We start from the raw sequence: 21,251 nt of genomic DNA on the forward strand, positions 1-21,251 counted from the left end.
TGCAGTGTCAGAGGCTAGAAATAGGTCGTTCAGTTACACACAAAAACACTAAAAAATCCATACAATGAAGAAACTTACACTTATGATTATGTTTGATGCTGGAGATGAAATAGACTGGACAGAGTATTGTTGGCAAATGAATTTAGATGCCTGCAGCCCTCCAGAGTTAAATGATAAAGTGAATTTCAAGATATTTTTAAAAATAAAAAGGATAAGACATTAAGTAAATAATTAATTAGTTAATTAATCATTTTGTGAATTAATTGATTTGAGATGTGTTCAGGTCATGTGATGTAATTATATGAAAGTCTGTTTTTTTAACATTCAGTCAGTCTGAAGAAGTCTTGTTTAAGACGAAAAAATGCTTACTAACTGTTATTTCCATTAAATTTTATTTTATTTTTGGTCATTTTTTTAGCATTAATGTAGTGGGTTAAATGAAATAATAATAACTGAAATGGGGAGAAACGCTAAAGTTGCTTATCACTGAGAATTTGTAATAGAGATGCTACAAGAGAATATGAGAATAACTGCCATGTGTGTGTATGTGTGTGTGTGTCTATGCGGGCATGGCCAGGAAGAAGGGTGGTCCTGTACATTTTCATCTTAATCTTTTAAGAGCTGGGTGTGTGGAAAAAAACATACTACAACTGATATATAACTTTTTTGTCCTATAAACAGTGTAAAATTTTACATTGTAACCAAGTAACTATTCTGACAAATAAAAAGTTACTGGAAGTATTTAGCCATAAAGTCCATGGTTTAAATTCTATGGTGTGAGCTTCCTTACTTGTTTTTAGTAAAGTGCATCATGTTTTACCCATTTGTTCCACATTATGCAAGGTAGTGTAATATTCCACATTTTGATGATGAAAGGTTGACTACGGCTGTAGTTTCTTTAATTGTTTTGCTTGTCAGTGTTATGAATCATACTGTATACATGATGTTGCAAGCCTGTTCTTACCTGTAAGGTTGATTGATTGATGCTTCCTGGATTGACTTTTTTTGGGTGGGGTATTGCTTGACTTGCCCATATGGGACTTTCAACTTTTACTGTTTGAGTTGTTTCTCCCGAGAGTCTCTACTGTTTAAAGAATTGGGTATGTGGTAAAATAAGTATAAAATAACTTTAACCATGATGTGATCTTCCTTATTAGTTGTCAGTAAATTCACATTTTGTCTATTTGTTCCACCTTATCAGAGATAGTATAGTGTTCCCTATTTGGAAGACAGAAAGTTGATTATGGCTGCAGTTTATTTAATTATTTTGCTTGTTGCTGCTATGGATGTTATGGTAATGTCAAAACATACACAACCAAAACTGAAAAAAGCCTCAGCTTAAGAATTTAAGGGTATGTAGTTTTAACTTGTATTCACTAAAACTTCATATTCTTAAAGTCTTCTGTTGAGACTTGTTCATAGACAGACAGTTATAATAACATTCAGAAAATCACAACTGCATCATTTAAAATCAACACATCCAAACAATGGAATGGGTTATTGTGACCAGACGTTCCCTGTGGAGTGCTACTCATACCTCTCATCTGTCCCTATTTTTGCAGAATGTCCCTGATTTTGCTTCAGATGTTTGTCCTGTCCCTCATAACATCTTTAATCACTCATGATTACAGTCGGTCAGTAATGCCAGTCATTAGAGTTTTATACTTATTCAAATATGCATATTAATGCAAAACTCATTCTATTAACATTTAAGTGAATCAAAGTAATATTTAAACATTGGTCACAATGTTACCCACTTTCCCCATTATTCTTGGCTTTGTCCAGCATTCTTGACCAAATAAGTTGAGAAGTATGGCACTACACCAAAACATTAAAATCTAAATTATTTCTACTTGTATTGTTTCAGCAAACCAGAAATCGGATGATAGGTGGTTCATGTTGCTGCATTTTCTTGGTACAGCTTTTGTCTTTCTGTACAGTTGTCCTTGGAGGGGGCTGGAAAACTGTTTATTTGTTAGTCTCAGTTGCTGTCCCTTTTGGTGCAGAAGGTTGTGGGTTCTATTATCACAGCAGGTACTTGGACTGATTTTGCAATACTGACACTGCAGTGTATGGAGAATGATGCACTCCTTGGTTTGCTGTCCTTCGGACAAGATATTAAACTGAGGCCCCATCTGCCTGAATACGGTGTAGATCAAGCAGATGTTAAAGATCCCATGGCACTTAACAAAAGGAGTAGAAGTTTCCCATTGTCCTGGAAAATTTTCCCTTAGTCAGTATAAATACTACTTCTGGTCTCCCTTGAAAAGAGGCCACTGGCCAAGTGGGACTAACCTGGTCAAAAAAGATTATATGAATAAATAATTTAATTATTGTTGCCACTATTTTTCAGTTATTCATTACTATCTTGTAATCTGACTATTTTATTGCATCAAGTAAGTGGTTACAGTTATTGTATCACAATGGATCGGTTACTTTAAAATGATCTTGGAGGTTTTTCTCCTCCAGGATCCATTTAAAGTACCCTTTATACAAGTCAAGCTAGAAATAAGAAAATCATTTTTTTAATGTACATCTAAATAGAATGTCAGTAGTGTGAGTCACAGGAAATTACAGCTTCTGGAACCCATTTTCATTTTGACTTAGCTGAAACTACTCTGATTTAACAGTAGTTGTAAATGCTCAACAAAATAAACTAAATTAACTACATTTAGGCTTCCAGTTTTTAGTCCATATGTTGACAGACCCTCTTCTGCATTCTTCCCGAAGTGTCAAAACTATCATTGTAATCTAGTAGCTATTCACTGTCCTCTCTTATTTTTTACTCAACGAAAAATTAACAGGAATTTAACTACCTTGCTGTTCAACAGTGGGTGCAGTGGGAAGATGTGGGTTACAACAGTGTGAGCAGTGGGAAGATGCAGGTTACAACAGTGTATGTAGTGGGAAGATGTGGGTTACAAAAGTGTGTACAGTGGGAAGATGTGTGTTACAACAGTGTGTCCAGTGGGAAGATGTGGGTCACAACAGTGTGTGCAGTTGGAAGATGCAGGTTACAGCAGTGTATGCAGTGGGAAGATGTGGGTTCCAAAAGTATGTGCAGTGGGAAGATGTGGGTTACAACAGTGTGTGCAGTGGAAAGATGTGGGTCACAACAGTGTGTGCAGTGGGAAGATGCGGGTTACAACAGTGTATGCAGTGGGAAGATGTGGGTTAACGCAGTGTGTGCAGTGGGAAGATGCATGTTACAACAGTGTATGCAGTGGGAGGATGTGGGTTACAAGTGTGTGCAGTGGAAAGATGTGGGTTACAACCATCTGCGCAGTGGGAAGATGTGGGTTACAACAGTGTGTGCAGTGGGAAGATGGAGGTTACAACAGTGTGTGCAGTGGGAAGATGTGGGTTACTACAGTGTGTGCAGTGGGAAGATGCGGGTTACTACAGCGTGTGCAGTGGGAAGATGTGGGTTACAACAGTGTGTGCAGTGGAAGATGTGGGTTACAACACTGTGTGCAGTAAGAAGATGTGGTTACAAAAGTGTGTGCAGTGGGAAGATGTGTGTTTTATCTTGAATGCTGAAAAAATGTGCTGGCTGGCTAAAAATATTTCCTTACTACACAACACAGAAAAACTAAGTTTGTTCTTGAGTTTGGATCAATTATATTTTTTTCTTTATTCTGGGGTACAATTGTCTTTGTTCATGACACCTTCCCACCTCTTTTGTATTGCTATCTACACCCTCAACTTGTTACACTTTAGCATCTCAACATTTCATCCAAACCATAATCATTCAGCATGACAAATTAGTCATTTTTCTGTGTTCTGAACATTGTCAGGATTTGTAAGATTGACATTCACTGTTTTTTATAGGGAATTTTTAAAAAATTATTTTTAACAGTGAATTATTGCTGGGTCAATACATACTATAGTGTTTGTGGGGTTTTGTTTTCACATGTCCTATTTGCCACACCAGCTAGCTGGTGTGTTCCTACTGTGCCCCATCAAGAAAAGGAGCCTAGAGGTGCCACTGCTGAGAGACTGGAAGGAAAATTAACAGCTGGTGTTGGGAAAATACTGTAGGTATTCTTGGCTGGTGGAGTAGCATATTTTAAGGCTTTACCTCTGCAACATGTTTTTTTTTGTTACAAGATGCAGCAAGGCAAAAAAAGAATGGAAGAAGAACATAACAGGGGATAAAGAGTTGCGGTTTCTCAACAGCCACAGAGAAGACATCCAGTGATAAAAATAAAAAGTTAAAATAATGCAAGTGTGAACAAGTATGACATTATGGATAGTATTTTGTCACCATGGTCTGACATTAAAGACAAGAATATTAACACATTTGGGAGCTGAAAATTTATGTTAAATGGTATTTGGAACTATTAATTTGCTTGAAAAAATTATGAATGGCACTGAAAAAAGAAATACAGTAGCACAATGGAAAGACTTTATCAGAGTTCAGGACTACAACTAAAAAGAAAATAAAGTTACAATTTAGGACTTCAGATATGGGTGACCATGATTTAAAACTATTTTCTTTCCTATCTTATAAATGGTGGGAAAATTCAATATATTTCAAATACAATAACTGTGAATGGTAAGCAAGGATTTGTTATGGACTGGGTTCAACCTAAAGCATGCTATTTTGTGGGGATAAAAATAATTTAGTACAAGACTGTAACAAGTAAAGTTGTGGCAAAAGTGGTAAGAGGGACAAACAGCCAAAACTGTACACTTTTTTGTCAAAAATGTAAATGAGTTGTTCATTTCTGGTTTGACTGTCCCATATTAGAAAAGGAAAGAATAGATGAAGAGAAATGCTCAGGAGAAAGACAAACAATAAAAATATTACTACAGAAGATATTAAGAAAGATGTATGGAGGAAGGGGATACTAAAGAAAGATTAAAGAAAGAACAGCTAGAGAAAAATGTCTCAAACTGAGGTTAATAATATACATAAAGAGAACAGATTTGTAGTTTTAGTAAGTAAAGAATAATAAGAAAAGAAATGGAAACAGGAGGAGAAAAACAAGATAGTGAAAAATCAAATGGTGGGAGACTTAGGAGAAAGAAAAAATAAGATCTGGAAGTAAAACTTACAAAAATAAAAAAGGGAAACAGTGATGTACAAATCTTAACATTGAATGTAAATAGCATTAGAATGATATAAGACATTTGGTGGTGGTGGAATGGTGCAAAAATAAAAATGAATGTTTTTTGCTTCTTAGATACCAGATGTAACAAAGAAGAAAAAAGGAAAGAGAATACAGGCAATATGGAGGGGGAAATCTTTTGGTTATCAAGAACTGAGACATGTTCTAGAATAAGAATTTTATAAAAATAAAGAAATAAGAACTTTAGATGTAACAACTTTAGTACCAGGAAGAGTAGTATTCTGTGATATGAGAATGAAACAAGAATGTATATGATTAATAGTGTAATATGCGTATATTAATAAGAGGGAGAGGGAGCAGTTGTTTGAAGAAATTAAAAAAATGTTTTAGTAAATATGTCAATAGTGATGATGGGAGATTTTAACTGAAACCTAAGGAAAAATAACACAGGCTAATAAGATGTTAAGGAAATTAATAACATTTTGATATTTGAAAGTAGGAAAGACTACAGAATGGTCATATAAAATATGAATTTTCAAGACTACAACTGATTACATAGTTTACTCTAAAGACACAAAAAAAATCCGAGGGAGTTGAGATGGATGAGTTTTCATCTAATAGAGCAGTATCGGTGAGAACAGGGGAAGTCAGATTAATAAAGGAGAGAAAATGGATAAAGAGCTTAACTGCAAACTCTAAAAAGGAGGAAAAATGGTAAAAGAAAGAAATATTATGTAAAGATCATACGACAATGAGATCATTTTATAAAAAAAAAGGGACACAATGGTGGTTAATGTATAAGAAGAATTATAAAAATATGGGTACTTACGTATTATCGCAACCACATTTGTAATCTGGTAGATATCGCTGCTTGAAAACATTTTCTCTCATTTAAATGCAAGACTGAAATCAGCATGAAATTTCTGTCCAGTACAATGTTACATAGCTTTACTTCCGTTGCAATAATACGCAAGTACCAAAATCTTAAATAACACTTAGGTACAGTCCAGGAAAAGAAAGTGCTAAGAACTATAAAGTACAGTAGAATTTCAGACCTGGTTTACAGTTGGGGGGGGGGGTCCTTGAAATGTGTGCTTGCCGATATGCCAACCAGTATTATAAAAAAAAATGTTTCCGTGGTGTGAAGGCCAAACCTAATGTTAAAAAATATAATGTCCATTTTACATTACACTGACATGAGTAGCAGTAATGTGAGTGGGAAGAGGGATAGAAACGAAACTGCCAGTAGGGCTCAGTCAGAACCTGGAAAATCAGTAGAGGTACGGAAGCAGAAGAGAGGCAGAAGGCATACGGAAATCCAAGTATATTTTCATAAAATAGCAGCTATTCAGTTTAAATGGTAACATGATAATGTAATTCATTGCACATGAAATAGTTTTAGCCAAGGACAGCAACTCAGCCAATTAAAAACAATTCAGACTTCAAGTAATCCTTTGAACAGTACAACAGCAGCCGATTCAATTGAACAGTGCGTGTGTAACTTTCATGGTTATTTAACTTCCCTAATGTAAGACCAACAAACTTTTTTGCTGTTAATACAGACATTAAATTATATCTTACGCTAATTCCCACACTCATTTTCAGGCCAACATAAGTATTAACGCAACCGCAAAAATGTGATTGCAATAATACGTAAGTACCAAAATATGTTTAGAAGTAGAAATAAAAATAAAAAAGATGAAATTTATTTACTTATTTATTTAATTTATTTTCAGTTTGATTACCGGGGAAGTCCACTGGGCCTAAAAGTGCCCGTTTTCAGTGGAGGCCCGGGGAGAAAAGCTCCATAAGCAATACAAATACATTAAAGGTTACAAAATGTTAAAGAAAAATACAAGAATAAAATTCATACATTCATACAAATATAAAGAGATTTTACAGAATGATGAAAAAGAGAACAAGAAGTGACATAATAAGCAATTAGAAATACCAAAGTATGAACAGAATAGAGAAGAAGTAAAAAAAAAAAGTATGTTATATTGTCAAAGTTTTGTTTTTTTCCTTAAAAGAAAGAAAGAGTAGTTCCCTCTTATTTAGGAAAATAACTAAAATGAGAGAAGGAAGGATGGATGGCAAAGGAAACATCCAACACAAATTAAGATATTATGGAGGTGGTAGATAATTTTATAGAGAAAATTTATAAAAAAGGATGGAGAAAGCATTGTCTCAGGTAGTAGAATGTATCTGTGGTATACAAGGAAGAGAGGTGAAAGAAATGTTAATTACAATGAAAGTAGTAGTAGAGATGATACTAAAAGAAAGTACAGATGATAGCAAGTGATGCTGCTAAAGCCCTTGATTGAGTCATGAAGTAAGGTGGCAGATTTTAGTGCCAAGTGGTATAGGAGAAAAATATTAATGTAATAAAGAAATGTTATGAAAATTCATGGGTATAAGTTATAATAAATGAATGGATGGAAAAACAAGCAACACATTTAACCTCATTAAAGAGTAACAGTCTAACTTAAAATAAGTATTAAGTATTAAGAAAGGAGTAAGACAGGTAAACCTAATGTATTTGTTTGTATTAATAATGGACGAAGTAGAACACACATTAATGAAATTAAGAAGACAACATAGAAAATGGAAGGAAATGTTATGTTACCAACATGTATGACATATGCAGATGATTTAGTTTTAATAACAAAAAAAAGCAAGGGGTGGATGAGCAAGGCTGTAATAAGGATTAAAAAGCTGTTAAAAAGGTGGTCTGTAGTTAAACAAAATGAAATGTAAGATATTTGGTGAGATAAAAAAATAAATGGAATATATTTCATAAGTAAGAAAGGAAATAAAGATTTTGGGAGTGTTGTTTGGTGAGTATGAAAGTGTAATAAGTTAATGGAGTGAGATATTGGAACAAATATAGTAGGATTATGATCAGGTTGCTGATCATAACCTGTTTATTATGTGTTCACAGGATCATAGGAGGTTACTAGGCTAATGGCCTTGAGACCCTTACAAGCCTAGCCAACCTCAGTCAGCACCTGTCACCCCTGTCAATAAAGGACAAAGGTGGAAACCCTGAGACAAATTTGTGGTTTTCCATCCACTTATCAAGGTTGCTCTTGAAGAGGGTCAGTGAAATACTCTGTTTGACATGCATGGGAAGTCTATTCTAGAGATGGGGCAGTCTCTGAGAGACAAATCTCTCTCTATAGCAGATTTTGTTGATGTTGCATATTAGATTTAGGCCTATCAAGTGGGTAATGCATGAGGAGTTAGACTTACAGATATGGAGCATCTCTAGTAGGGCAGGGTCCAATATTACCTTGTAGGTGAGACACAGATCACCTCTGAGCAATCTGTATGACACCGAGTAAAGTTATAGTGATTTGAGCCTGTACGCATGGAACAGTTGTTGGGGGACGTGGATTCTCCTTGTGAGGTATTTCTATGGCTTTTCCAGTTGGTGCAGTTGTTTGGAGAGGTACATACCAAATGGGCGTTATACTCAATTATAGGTCTAATGAGGGAGGAGTACAGAGAGGTAATAACCTCATTTTTTCCTGGATGCAATCCCTTTACTTATGAGATGAACCAAGTAAAAGGCTTTTCTGACCACTACTGCCACATGATGGTCGAATGTGAGATTGTTGTCAACCTGAGTACCCAGGTCTCTCACCACAGGTTGTGTGTTTAGGGGGTTGCCGTTGATGTGATAATCAGTAGGGGCAGTGTTTTTGCCAAATGGTATGATAATACTTTTTTTGCTTTAACTTAAGGCCATGATTTTGGCACCAGTTATTTCTAGTTGTGAGACCCTCTTGCAGTATGTTAATGTCATTTGGGGAGTCAATGGCAGCACCCAACTTACAGTCATCCGCAAACTTGGTCAGCCACAGGCCCTTGGTCTTTGCCTGGACCTCTGAGAAGTAGATGCCAAACAGTAGGGGTCCCAGAACAGATCCCTGGGGAACTCCACTAGTGACAGGTCTGCTGCAGGAGGTGGTGGCACCTATTTTGACCTTGTGGGTCCTATTTGTGAGCCAGTTGGCCACCCATCTGATGAGATAGGGATTAACACCAAGTTGTGTTAGTTTTTCAGTGATGCCCAAGTGGGGGGTTGTGTCAAATGCCTTGGCCAGGTCAAGGTAACCTGTATGTACTGACTTTCCCTCATCCAGGGCCTTGGTGAGAGTCTCAAAGATGTCAACAAGGTTCAGTAGGCAAGATCTATCCCTGACAAATCAGAATTGGGTGGGGTCAAGTGTTTGGAGATTGCCTATGTCCTTGTTTATGAGATCTATAATTTATATGCTCCATGGTTTTACAGATCAGACTTGTCAAGCTAATGGGGCGATAGTTTCCCGGGTCAGTACTGGCACCACCTTTGTGCAAAAAGATGACAATGGCAGTTCTCCACTCTGATGGAATGAAGCCTGTAATTAGGCTGTGGTTGAATATGGTGCTCAATGGCAAAGCTAGTTCTTGCTGGAGATGGTGCAGAATACAGCTTGAGATATTATCAGGTCCCATGGAAGCTGTGTTCTTTGCCTTGGATAGGACCTTTAACACTTGATCTATGGAGATGTGAGGTGTGGGACAAGTATCAGGGATGTCAACTGGGCCTTTGGGGGGTGATAAGGGGGTGAAGCTTGTGCTGAACTTATCAGCTGGTAGGTTGGTTAAGTTGGCAGGATGAGTGTAAGTGGTACCATTAAGTACTATTTCGGAACAAACTTGGGCTTTGCCATGGAGGTTCCTAACGTAACTAAAGAAGGACTTGTTGTTTCCCTTTGTTTCGGAGGCTAGTTTCAACTCTGGTAGAAGACATGGATGTCAAGAAATTCACTTGAGGTGAATTCCTTGTCATACATGTCGAGAATATATAATAAAACATTATAATCAGTGACCCGATCATAATTCTTCATAGTGCATGGAGCTTTATCTACTCCGTGTACTACTAGTTACAGAAAAAAAAAAAAAAAAAAAGAAAATGTTAAGTGTTTTGATGGCTTTCAAAGCCATAAAACATTTTTTTTTCGGGGGGGGGGGGTGATGTCAAAAAGGCAATGTAAAGCTTTCTGTCACATTTACACTCATGTTTCATGGCTCACAATGGTCCAGATTTTTGCAGAATGTCTGTATTTTTGCCTCATTTGCTCAGTCTGTTCCTCATAAAGTCCATGGTTGACAAATCAAAGAGAGCTGAAGTCACTGAATAGTGGCACAAGTTTGAGTTTCTGAGTTGTTACCATTTAGAAAAAAAAAATACTTCCAGCAAGCACATCCTGTTATTCTAGCTACTTTCTAAGTTTGTAAGAGGAAGGGATATGTTATCCCTTTGGACAGCTTTATTGCCACTGTCATTTACTGGTCAGTACTGAGAGATTTGACTGCCTAGTGCTAGACCAACCTTAACAACTTAAGCAGGAGGTACTTAACAGTTGTTAAGACTGGGTCTTGCGCCACTTTAACACTTAACTGATTTGTCTTTTTCCTAATTTTGGAGCATAATTACCGAGCTCCATTCACTATGAAAAATGTTAGCTTAGTGGAATACTTTTTATTTATCATTTCAGAAAAACACATACATGCTGAATACTTATATATATGGAAAAGTTTGTTTAGGGGAGTATATATATGTGTGTGTGTGTGTGTGTGTGTGTGTGTGTGTGTGTGTGTGTGTGTGTGTGTGTGTGTGTGGTGTGTGTATATATGTTTCCCACTAAAATTAAAAAGAATTAGAGATTTTTTGAGCCTGCTTTAGGGCTCAAAGCCGAACCCAATAAGTAGAGGAATAATTTATAATAATAATAAAGAAAAAGGTATCCAGTGGTGTATTTAGCATCTATGCATTTATTCTGGATTATGAGAAAGGCAAAAAATAAATGATAGGTAAGATATGTTATGAAAAGTATAAAAATGTATGGGAAGAAAATCAGGGAAAAAGAGAAAAAAAGGACAGGATGGAAGAAAAAGAATATGAAAATGAAATTATGGAAATTAAAAAGAAATGAGGTTGATGGGAAAAGAAAAAATGATGTAATGTTTTTTAGAATTTATCTACTTATTTGTTAATTTATTTTACTTTTTAAATTTATTTTGATGTACCCATGGAAGGAATTAAAACCAGATGAAAAAGGCAATAAAAGACAGAAAAAAAAGTCTGAATTTTTTTTATGAAGCACAAGATTTTGTGTAGAGAATTTTATAAGATGGGAGAGGATGAGATAAAATGGTGGTACAGAAGTCTCCAGGACAAGATAGTATTCCTGTGGAAGCTTAGAAGTTGAGGGGGGAGTGCGAAGCATCTGGAAAGTTATATTTTCAAAGAAGGGACACTACTAGCATTTTGGAACAAACCTGTGGTAGCCATGCTACCTTTAGAGGCAAAGACCCTTAAAATCCAATCTAATATAGACCAATTGTAATTTTGAGCCACGATTATAAAGTGTTTATGTTTATACTAGCTAAGAGAATAGCTGAGATGTTGCCAAAATGAACACGTGGATCGATTTGGTTTTGTGGAGGGAAGGCAAACATTTGATAACATTAACAGAATATTTTTTATTTTATTTATTTTTATTTTACATTTGTTGACCGGGATAGTCCAACTGGATACATGTCCATTTTCAGCGGAGTCCCGGGGAGAAAAGCTCCAACAGGGTTAAAATGACATATAATAAAAGACAGAAGACAGCAAGCCAAAGGACAGAAAACATATACATAGTTTTAGAGAGATAACAGTGCAGCAATAGAAGTTACATTTGATTACTTTCATTGTATACAGGTTAGTAGACCCTTGATTGACTAGGTCCTTCCTAGTCACAAATTGCCCATATCTGTCCAGAATTTCTCATGGTAATCTTAGTCCGGGTTCATACAAGGACATATCCAATGCGATTTAAGGTGGATTTCAAGTCCTTTTTTGAATAGAGCTAGTGATGGTAAAGACGTTAATTTATTTGGGAGAGAGTTCCACACCTTTCCGATGACATTAGAGTACAGTCTGTCCCCACCTATGTTATGGGCCTTGCTGGTTTGTATTAGGAGTTTGTCAGATGAGCGTAGAGAACTAAGGTTGGTGTAGGGGGTTAGTATGTTTTTTAGAGCAGGTGTGTTCTCTGGGTGTTTCAGGATTTTAAAGGCTTCTAAAAGTTGATATTTTTGGAGAAGATTCGGGAGTTCTAGCCAGTCAAGTTTTTTCAGGTTAATACAATGGTGTGTTCTATAGGGCAGGGCAGTGATGAATCTGGCAATGTGGTTATAACAAGTGGAGAGATGATTTAGGTCTGATTTATTAAGGTTAGTGAGGATGGGGGAGGCATATAGTAGTGTGGATAGAAGGTGTGACCGGGCAGTGGCTAGTCTAGCGGCTGGAGTTAGGAAGGTTTTTAATCTATATAAAGACCCTAGTTTTTTGTTTACTGTTTTAATAGTTTGGTTAATGTGGGTGTCAAATCGGAGTTTATTGTCTATAATTACTCCTAGTAGTTTAGTATTTGTAGTAGGAGAGATAGTAGTTCCATTATTGGATTGGATAGTAAATTGTGTGAAAGGTGTAGGGTTAGTTGGATGAAAGAGAAGTAGTTGGGTTTTTTTTGGGTTTAATATAAGGTGATGGTCAGTTAGCCAATTTTCAACTATGGTAAAGCAGTGTTGGGTGGCTTTTAGAAGGTTGCCAAGTGTGGGATTGGAACAGATGAGAGTAGAGTCATCTGCATATTGGATGCAGGTGGCTTCGGGGATGGCTGAGTGCAGGTCGTTTATGAATATTGAGAAGAGAAGAGGTCCTAATATGGACCCTTGGGGTATGCCAATGCTGTTTGGTAGTAGGGATGAGAGCTTGTTCTGCCATATAACTGCTTGTAGTCTGCCTACGAGGTAGTCCTGAAACCAGTTTAGGACATGGGTGTCTAGGTGAAAGGTTTCTAGGGTTTTGAGAAGGATCTGGTGGTTTACCATGTCGAAGGCTTTTGACATATCTAGAAAGAGTGCAGAGGAGATATTTTTGTTGTTCCGATGATGGTTGATTTTTTCGATAAAAGAGAGAAGGGCAGTTGTCGTACTATGGTGGGGTCTAAATCCATGCTGACATTCAGTAAATAACTTGTTATGGATGAGATAGGACATTAGTTGTTTATGCACACACTTTTCCATTATTTTTGCAAGTGGAGATAAGATGGCTATTGGCCTGTAGTTCGAAAGTTCAGTGGATGTTCCACCTTTATGAAGGGGTATAACATGAGATATTTTCCATATAGCTGGGATTGTGGACTCAGTAATGGTTCTGTTTATTAAGATTGATATGGGGTAGGCAATTACGTCTGCAGCAATTTGCAGGTATTCTGCTGGTAGAAGATCAGCTGAGAGGGTAGTTGGCTTTAATTTTTTTAGTCGGGTTCGAATGTAAGTGGTAGATATGGGTTGTAGATTGAATGATATTGGGGATTTGGGTGTGGTGTTTTTAGGGGTGGTGGAGGGAGCGGGTAGCTGACTAGCTAGTGACTGAATGGTTTCGGTGAAGAATGTATTAAAGTTGTTCGCTACTTCTTCTTGGTTCTTATCAGATAGAGTTTCTGGGGTGGGAGTGGTGGATTTTCCTGGTTGGAGAAGTTTGTTCAATCCTGCCCAGAACTTTTGGGGGTTCTTTTGGTTTTTGTTTTGTAGGTGGTGAAAGTAGTTTTTCTTGTCTAGAGCAGTGGCCTTTTTAGTTTCGTTTCTTATTTGTTGGAAGAAGACTCGATCTAATGGTGACTTGGTGGTACGCCACTTGGTCCATGCTTTGTCCCTGCGATTTATTTTGGTTTTGGTCTCTGTGGTTAGCCAGGGTGCTATGTGGGATTTGATTCTAGATTCCCTTTTTGGAGCATGAGAGTCCAGTATTGTGAGGAATGTTTCATTAAAATGTGAGACTGCCTCATCTATGGGAAGCAATTTCAATTTTGACCAGTTCCAGTATTTAAGTTCTGTGTTAAATTTGATTGGGTCGAATTTTTTTTTGTTTCTGATTGTTCTGTACACTGGCGTCCTAGCATTGGTTGTATTATTTTTCAAAATGTATGTTAGCAAATGATCACTAATATCATTAGGGAGAGTTCCTGGAGTATATTTTAGGGGGTCCTCCTTGACAAGCATCCAGTCAAGTATGCTTTCTTTTTGCTTATTATTGCCTAGCCTGGTGGTAGTGGATATAATCTGAGTAAACCCATGGAGATTTAAGGGGGTATGATTGGACTGTGCGGAGCATTGGTTCCAATCAATGTTGACATCTCCCAGGACAATTGTTTCTTGTGGATAGTTGTTGTCTATCCAATTTAGAATGGTTTCTAGAGTTTCAATATTGTTCCCTGGGGGTATGTAGATAACTATTAGGTTTACACTCTTTTGTTTATTTAGTTTTATTATCAGTGCTAATATTTCAGCGTTAGCAGTCTGTGGTGGTTGTTTGGGGTTGGTTATGATGTTTAGTGTATTTTTGTACAGGACAGCTATTCCACCTCCCTTTTTCTTTATACGGTCAGCTCTGAGTATGTTAAACCCAGGTGACATTATCTGATTATCTTTGGTTGATGGTTTAAGCCATGTTTCAGTTAGACACATGATGTCAGGTAGGTAGGTTTCTAGCATGGCATGAAGGTTATGTATCTTATTGTTCAGACTTCTTATGTTTAGATGACAGATAAGTAGGGAGTTGGTCGGTCTAAGGGTGAGTGGATGTTTGGTGGGCTCTATGGAGCTGGTAGGGCCTGGGTTGGGGTGGATGTCCCCATCTTTGGTGATGTTTTTCCTCAGGTGAGCTATTAGTTTTAGGACTTTGATTAGTATCTTTAGACCTTGTTTTGTTTTCAGAGTTATTTGGTGTTGTTTATTAAGGTAAGGTTCTATGAGATTTTTTGTTTTGGGGATTGTTTTGTTGTAGTAGAGTTCGATTATTGGTGGTGGGGAGTGGGCGTTTGTGTGATAATTTGGATAGTGGAAGCCTGATAATGATAGGTGTTCATAACTTGTTAGGAGGTACAGTATAGCAATGAATGGTAGGATGAATAGGATTATTATCCCTCTTGGCCTAGGCATGGTGATAGGGTGAGAGGGGGTGGGGTATGTGGGAGAGGAAGTATGATGGGTAGGAGAGGAAGTGGGAGTGGCCAGGTGGCTATAAATCTAGAGGTAGTGGGGGCGGGTGGGATATGGGGGCAGGGTGGGGAGCGGAGCGAGCCCGAGCGCAGCGAGGGCGAAGCGGAGCGGGGCCAGCCCACTCTCAGAGATAGCAGAGTTTTAGGTGGCTGAAACTTGTTTGTTTTTCTTTTTTGTAGCAGCTATACAAGTCTGCAATAATTTCAGGCTCTCCTCACCCAATTTGGAGAGATGTTACCAGATTTTGTTTTAAAGTTGAGAGATTGTTTTGGGTTGGCTGCTGTGTTAGAACCCACTAGACTAGTCAACAGTTAAGCTGTTCAACAGTTAGGTTTCTTAGGTAAAGGCTTCTATTATTAACCTTTAGTCAGTAATTCTTGCTGGCGATGGGGTTGCGACTCTATCCAGCAGCCGCACTCTGTCAGGCCGGTTTGGCTTGGGCAGTTGGGTGTCTACCGTATTGTGGAGTTCTGGGAGGTACCTAGATAGACAATACAGTCACTACGTTAGCAGCGTTTTAGTTAAACATTTCAATACATATTTCCCGCTGATTTAAGTAAATGTGGGATATAGCTTCTAGCCTTGTTTTTGGCGTTCAAGAGGGACTTCAGTGCAGTAAAACATAGGCAATTTAAGGAGTACCAGTTGCTATTACTCTATCGACACTAGTAGCGTAATGGCGTTCTATAGGTACGCTACTTAATAGACCAGATAACAACTTAGTCAAAGCAGTTTTCCAGAGTTAGTATAATAGATTTAACAAGTTAGGTTGTATGAAAAACGCTACGTTATGGCTACAGAAATTATTCTAGTAGCATATAGTTTAGTTCCTATATGCTGGCAATATCAGTTCAACACTCGCAAACAATTAACACGCCGTAGCTAGGTTTGGGCGCGAACAGTAAGACATCGCTTAATCATTCAAAACCAACCAAAACCTTATAGTAAATTACAACAAGATATACAGTGATTAATTAACAGTCGCTAGTGAAATCTTACACATTCAGATACTAGTACAGCATTAGTATGAGACATACCCAGTTTTCCAATGGCCAAGTGGGTCGGGAACACAGCAGCTACTGAGTGATGGCGGAAACTGGGGGATAAGTAACTTTCCTGATGTCAGAAGGGGGAGGGCAGACCGGGGCCAGCCCACTCACAGAGATAGCAGAGTTTTAGGTGGCTGAAACTTGTTTGTTTTTCTTTTTTGTAGCAGCTATACAAGTCTGCAATAATTTCAGGCTCTCCTCACCCAATTTGGAGAGATGTTACCAGATTTTGTTTTAAAGTTGAGAGATTGTTTTGGGTTGGCTGCTGTGTTAGAACCCACTAGACTAGTCAACAGTTAAGCTGTTCAACAGTTAGGTTTCTTAGGTAAAGGCTTCTATTATTAACCTTTAGTCAGTAATTCTTGCTCGCGATGGGGTTGCGACTCTATCCAGCAGCCGCACTCTGTCAGGCCAGTTTGGCTTGGGCAGTTGGGTGTCTACCGTATTGTGGAGTTCTGGGAGGTACCTTTAGTCAGTAATTCTTGCTCGCGATGGGGTTGCGACTCTATCCAGCAGCCGCACTCTGTCAGGCCGGTTTGGCTTGGGCAGTTGGGTGTCTACCGTATTGTGGAGTTCTGGGAGGTACCTTTAGTCAGTAATTCTTGCTCGCGATGGGGTTGCGACTCTATCCAGCAGCCGCACTCTGTCAGGCCGGTTTGGCTTGGGCAGTTGGGTGTCTACCGTATTGTGGAGTTCTGGGAGGTACCTTTAGTCAGTAATTCTTGCTCGCGATGGGGTTGCGACTCTATCCAGCAGCCGCACTCTGTCAGGCCGGTTTGGCTTGGGCAGTTGGGTGTCTACCGTATTGTGGAGTTCTGGGAGGTACCTTTAGTCAGTAATTCTTGCTCGCGATGGGGTTGCGACTCTATCCAGCAGCCGCACTCTGTCAGGCCGGTTTGGCTTGGGCAGTTGGGTGTCTACCGTATTGTGGAGTTCTGGGAGGTACCTTTAGTCAGAAATTCTTGCTGGTGATGGGGTTGCGACTCTATCCAGCAGCCGCACTCTGTCAGGCCGGTTTGGCTTGGGCAGTTGGGTGTCTACCGTATTGTGGAGTTCTGGGAGGTACCTTTAGTCAGTAATTCTTGCTCGCGATGGGGTTGCGACTCTATCCAGCAGCCGCACTCTGTCAGGCCAGTTTGGCTTGGGCAGTTGGGTGTCTACCGTATTGTGGAGTTCTGGGAGGTACCCAGTTTTCCAATGGCCAAGTGGGTCGGGAACACAGCAGCTACTCCACAGGAAAGCAGAGTGCAAGATGACCCCACTATTATTGGTGAGTCTTGATGCAGTTGGGTTTTTATGAGTGGGGCAATGGCAGAATTTACTTCTTCTGGCAGAATAATAGGGTTAATTAGAAAGATATATAAAGGCTCAGAGGCAGGAATAAAGGTGTGAGTGTACCTGTCTGACAAGCTGTGTTTAAACACAGGAACCAAGCAGGTTTGTTCTCTTTTTGCTTTAATTTTTTTTGTCTTATACTTATTGGCAAAGAAAATAAGGGACTCAAAAATGTAAGGGTATGACTGATATGGTACTCAAAAATAAAATAATCTTACTTGCAGATGACATTACATTATACTTGATAAATCCAGAAAATTATAGTTTAGTGTTATGCATTTTGAAACAATTTCAATTTTTTCAAGATATAAAACAGGCTATAGCTTTAAACTCTGTTCCAACATATGAAATGGTTGCACAATACCCATATTTATGGGTGCTGATAAGATTAAGTATTTTGGTGCTTGGATTAAAAATGATTCTGTTATGACAACTAAAGATATGTGGGAAGAGGCTAAACAAAAGATAATGCAAAACATTAGGAAGTTGGAAGGTGGTGCTGGATTACCAGATATTAAGGGATATTTTAAAGCTAGACACTTATGACACATAAACATAATACAAGCAGAAGACTACAAATCAGAGTGGAAATTATGTTGAAGCAGGAGGTGTGTGGGGGGGGGGGCAAAACGAGGAGGCAGTAGGATGTTGGATCCAGGCACTTAAGAAGAACAATGACAACCATATAGAATATTTACACAGAACTAAGCTAAGTGGGAATGCAAAAATGAGATTTTACTAATAGGGATGACTGCAAGTATAGGCTTAGAAAACAGGCAAGAAGGAGTTGGAATTTATTGGAGACAATTAGCTAAGAAATCAAGATACTGAGAATAAATAACTGGGTAGGGAAAAGTCACAGAGTTAGATGAGGCCAGACAGAGGTTTGGACTGTAGGTTGAAAATTGCCTTCCCTACCAAGGACTGATAAGTGTACAGGCAGAAAGAGAAAGGGACAGGGGAGTGTTAAAAGAAAGACTAGCAATGGTTGAGTTTATAGCTGAGTCTTGAACTGAAGCATTGGTTAAACAAGGGCATAATTGGTAGAGCATATAAAATAGTGCGTAACTACAAGAATCAATCAGATGAGGTCAGAAAAGACTGGGAAATGAGAACAGAAAGGCAATATCCAAAGGAACAGTGGGAGGATATTTGCATGGCTCCCAAGTATGCAACAAATCTATAAGGTCTGTGATTTTTGAACAGACGTATTTGCATGAGTATTTTTATATCCAAAGTGTACTTCAAATAATATTTTCCACAGGTAGCAAGTAGTAGTTGTTGTTGGTATGATTAGGAAAAGGCATACTTGGGGAATTTTTTTTGTGGAATGTAATTAATTAATTAGAAGATTTTAACATTTTCCTATCAGGTACTTCGTCAGAAATAGTGGGGGAGCAAATTATTGTAACTAAGAAAATGATTCTTTTGATTTAGGATATAGAAATTGAATTGCCTAGACACAGTAAGGCCCTTCTAAGTTTAATTCTGTTGGCTACCAAAGCAATTACTAGGAAATAGAAATCAATAGTTAAGCCAATTGTAACAGGATTATTGAATACTGGAATGGAAATAAAAGAATAGGAGGTAGGATACTTAGAAAAGGGAAGGAGCAAATTACAAAGAAATAAACAGAACCCGTCTAAGCAATACATGTAGAATAGTGTTCAGGAGAAGGTGGAGTGAAACGTCAGGGAAGGAGGGACTTGTTAAGAATTAAATCATACATGTACAATGCATGAAAAGGAAAATGTATGCAATGGTTTGTTTTTTATAACTGAGTCTCTCTGCAATATGTCAAGTTATTAAAATTGTTTGAAGAATGATACCCTCAAATATTTCCATGATATGGATATTTCTTTCATCTGATCAATCAATTTCTGCAATTGCTTTAATACTACTTTTCTTCCTAAATGTTATACCAAAGAATGCTACCTCTTGTTTGTAAAAATAAATTATTTCAATCTTTATTATATTCCACTTTATTTTTCCTGGGCTTTACCTGTGCCATACATATATATCATATATGTATCTCCATAATTTCCAATTTTTCATTCTGTGAACTTTTTAAAGTACCTTCCTGTCTTTCATCTCTCTCATTAGACTAACATTACATTTCCTTCCTCAGATTATCAGAAACTCTCATTTTTTTCTACTAAATATAACTGCATACATAATTTCCTATACTTTCCTTTAATGCAATCCACCATGTCCATGATAAATAAAAAATCAGTCACAGTTGTATGATCTTTCCATAACCATTGTGGCTCATCCAAAAATTCATCTTGTTCAAAATGCTTTGCTGTAACCCTCTTCAAGCTCAACATTTAACAAAATTGCTACATGATCTGAAAAAATCAGTTATAATACTTTCCCGTTTACCTTTTTCATATTTTCTGATAAAAAGAAATAATTAGTTTCAGTTCTGAAATGACCCATCCTATAAGTTATTTGACTCTTGCAACACAATTTTAACTTCTCCTATTTAACTATTTCCCTTAACATCTTCACACCTTGTCCTATTTTCCTTTTAATATTCCTCAAACTAACCTTCCATTCCTATTCCTTTCATGTTTACAGTCACAAATCATTTTACTTCTTCAAATAACTGCACCCTTTGCTTCACTCATGTATATGCACATACACCTGAAAAACTCATCTTCTTACCTAACTTCTAAAATGGTTACCTACTCACACTGCACACATATCTAATATTTTTACTCTGTCTCTACATCAAATAACTAAACCTGAGCATTGCTCATGACCCAGCATCCATACACTCTTTCCCTCATCAACTTTTCCATCTGTATGCTATCTTAACATTAAATAGAACTTGTGTCATACAAAGCAGTTATATCTAAATCCAATTTTGCATACCATTCCAATATGGTAATCCTTCTTACTGCATTTAAAATACTATTACAATGTTTTATTTTCCTTTCTTGTTAACCTTTGGGGAAAGAATATTGAACTTTATTTTCCTATTTCTCACCCTTTCTTAGGTTCACAGGTAAATATTAGACTATCAGTCTGCAGACTATTACAAGTCTAGTCAATAACCAGAGGTCAGACTCAAACCCTGTACTCTGTATGTCTTAGGTGAAGACCTTAACCAGTATGCCAATATAATTCTTCCTCCTTGATCTACTGCCTGCCCTTACTTCTTCAATTGACTCCAAATGTTCATTCTCCACAATTTCAGATACATTTCAATTTCCATTTCTATTTCCTAAAATCCTACATGTATATCACATTCATTACCATTATGTGCAGTTCCTTTATTAATATGTAGTCAACCCCTTCATCATCTGTGACAGTTTCCTTCTCTTTTTATAGAGCCATGGTATTTATTTATTACTAATTTATTTATTTATTAATACATTTGTTTATGTTATTAAGCACAACCTAAAACAGCACCTTAGCTCCTCTTGGCTCTGTTCTTGTTCACACCCTGACTTTCTCTGTCTCTCTCTTTCTCGCTCTCAAATGTCTAGACTATCAACAACCCCCACTTCTCTAGCTTGCCTATCTTATCCTGTAAATGTAAATAAATCCTATCTATATTTATAATTATGTACTGCTAATCATCACTCCTTCGTAAATGAAATCTGTATATTGCTGTATATGGAAATGCAGCCTGTTTATTATTGTATAACACTCCTTGACTGTATTACCCATTGCACGTATC

This window comes from Protopterus annectens, chromosome 2.part0 (genome assembly GCF_019279795.1).
Source record: "Protopterus annectens isolate FY-2018-M chromosome 2.part0, PAN1.0, whole genome shotgun sequence".
NCBI lineage: Eukaryota > Metazoa > Chordata > Ceratodontiformes > Protopteridae > Protopterus > Protopterus annectens.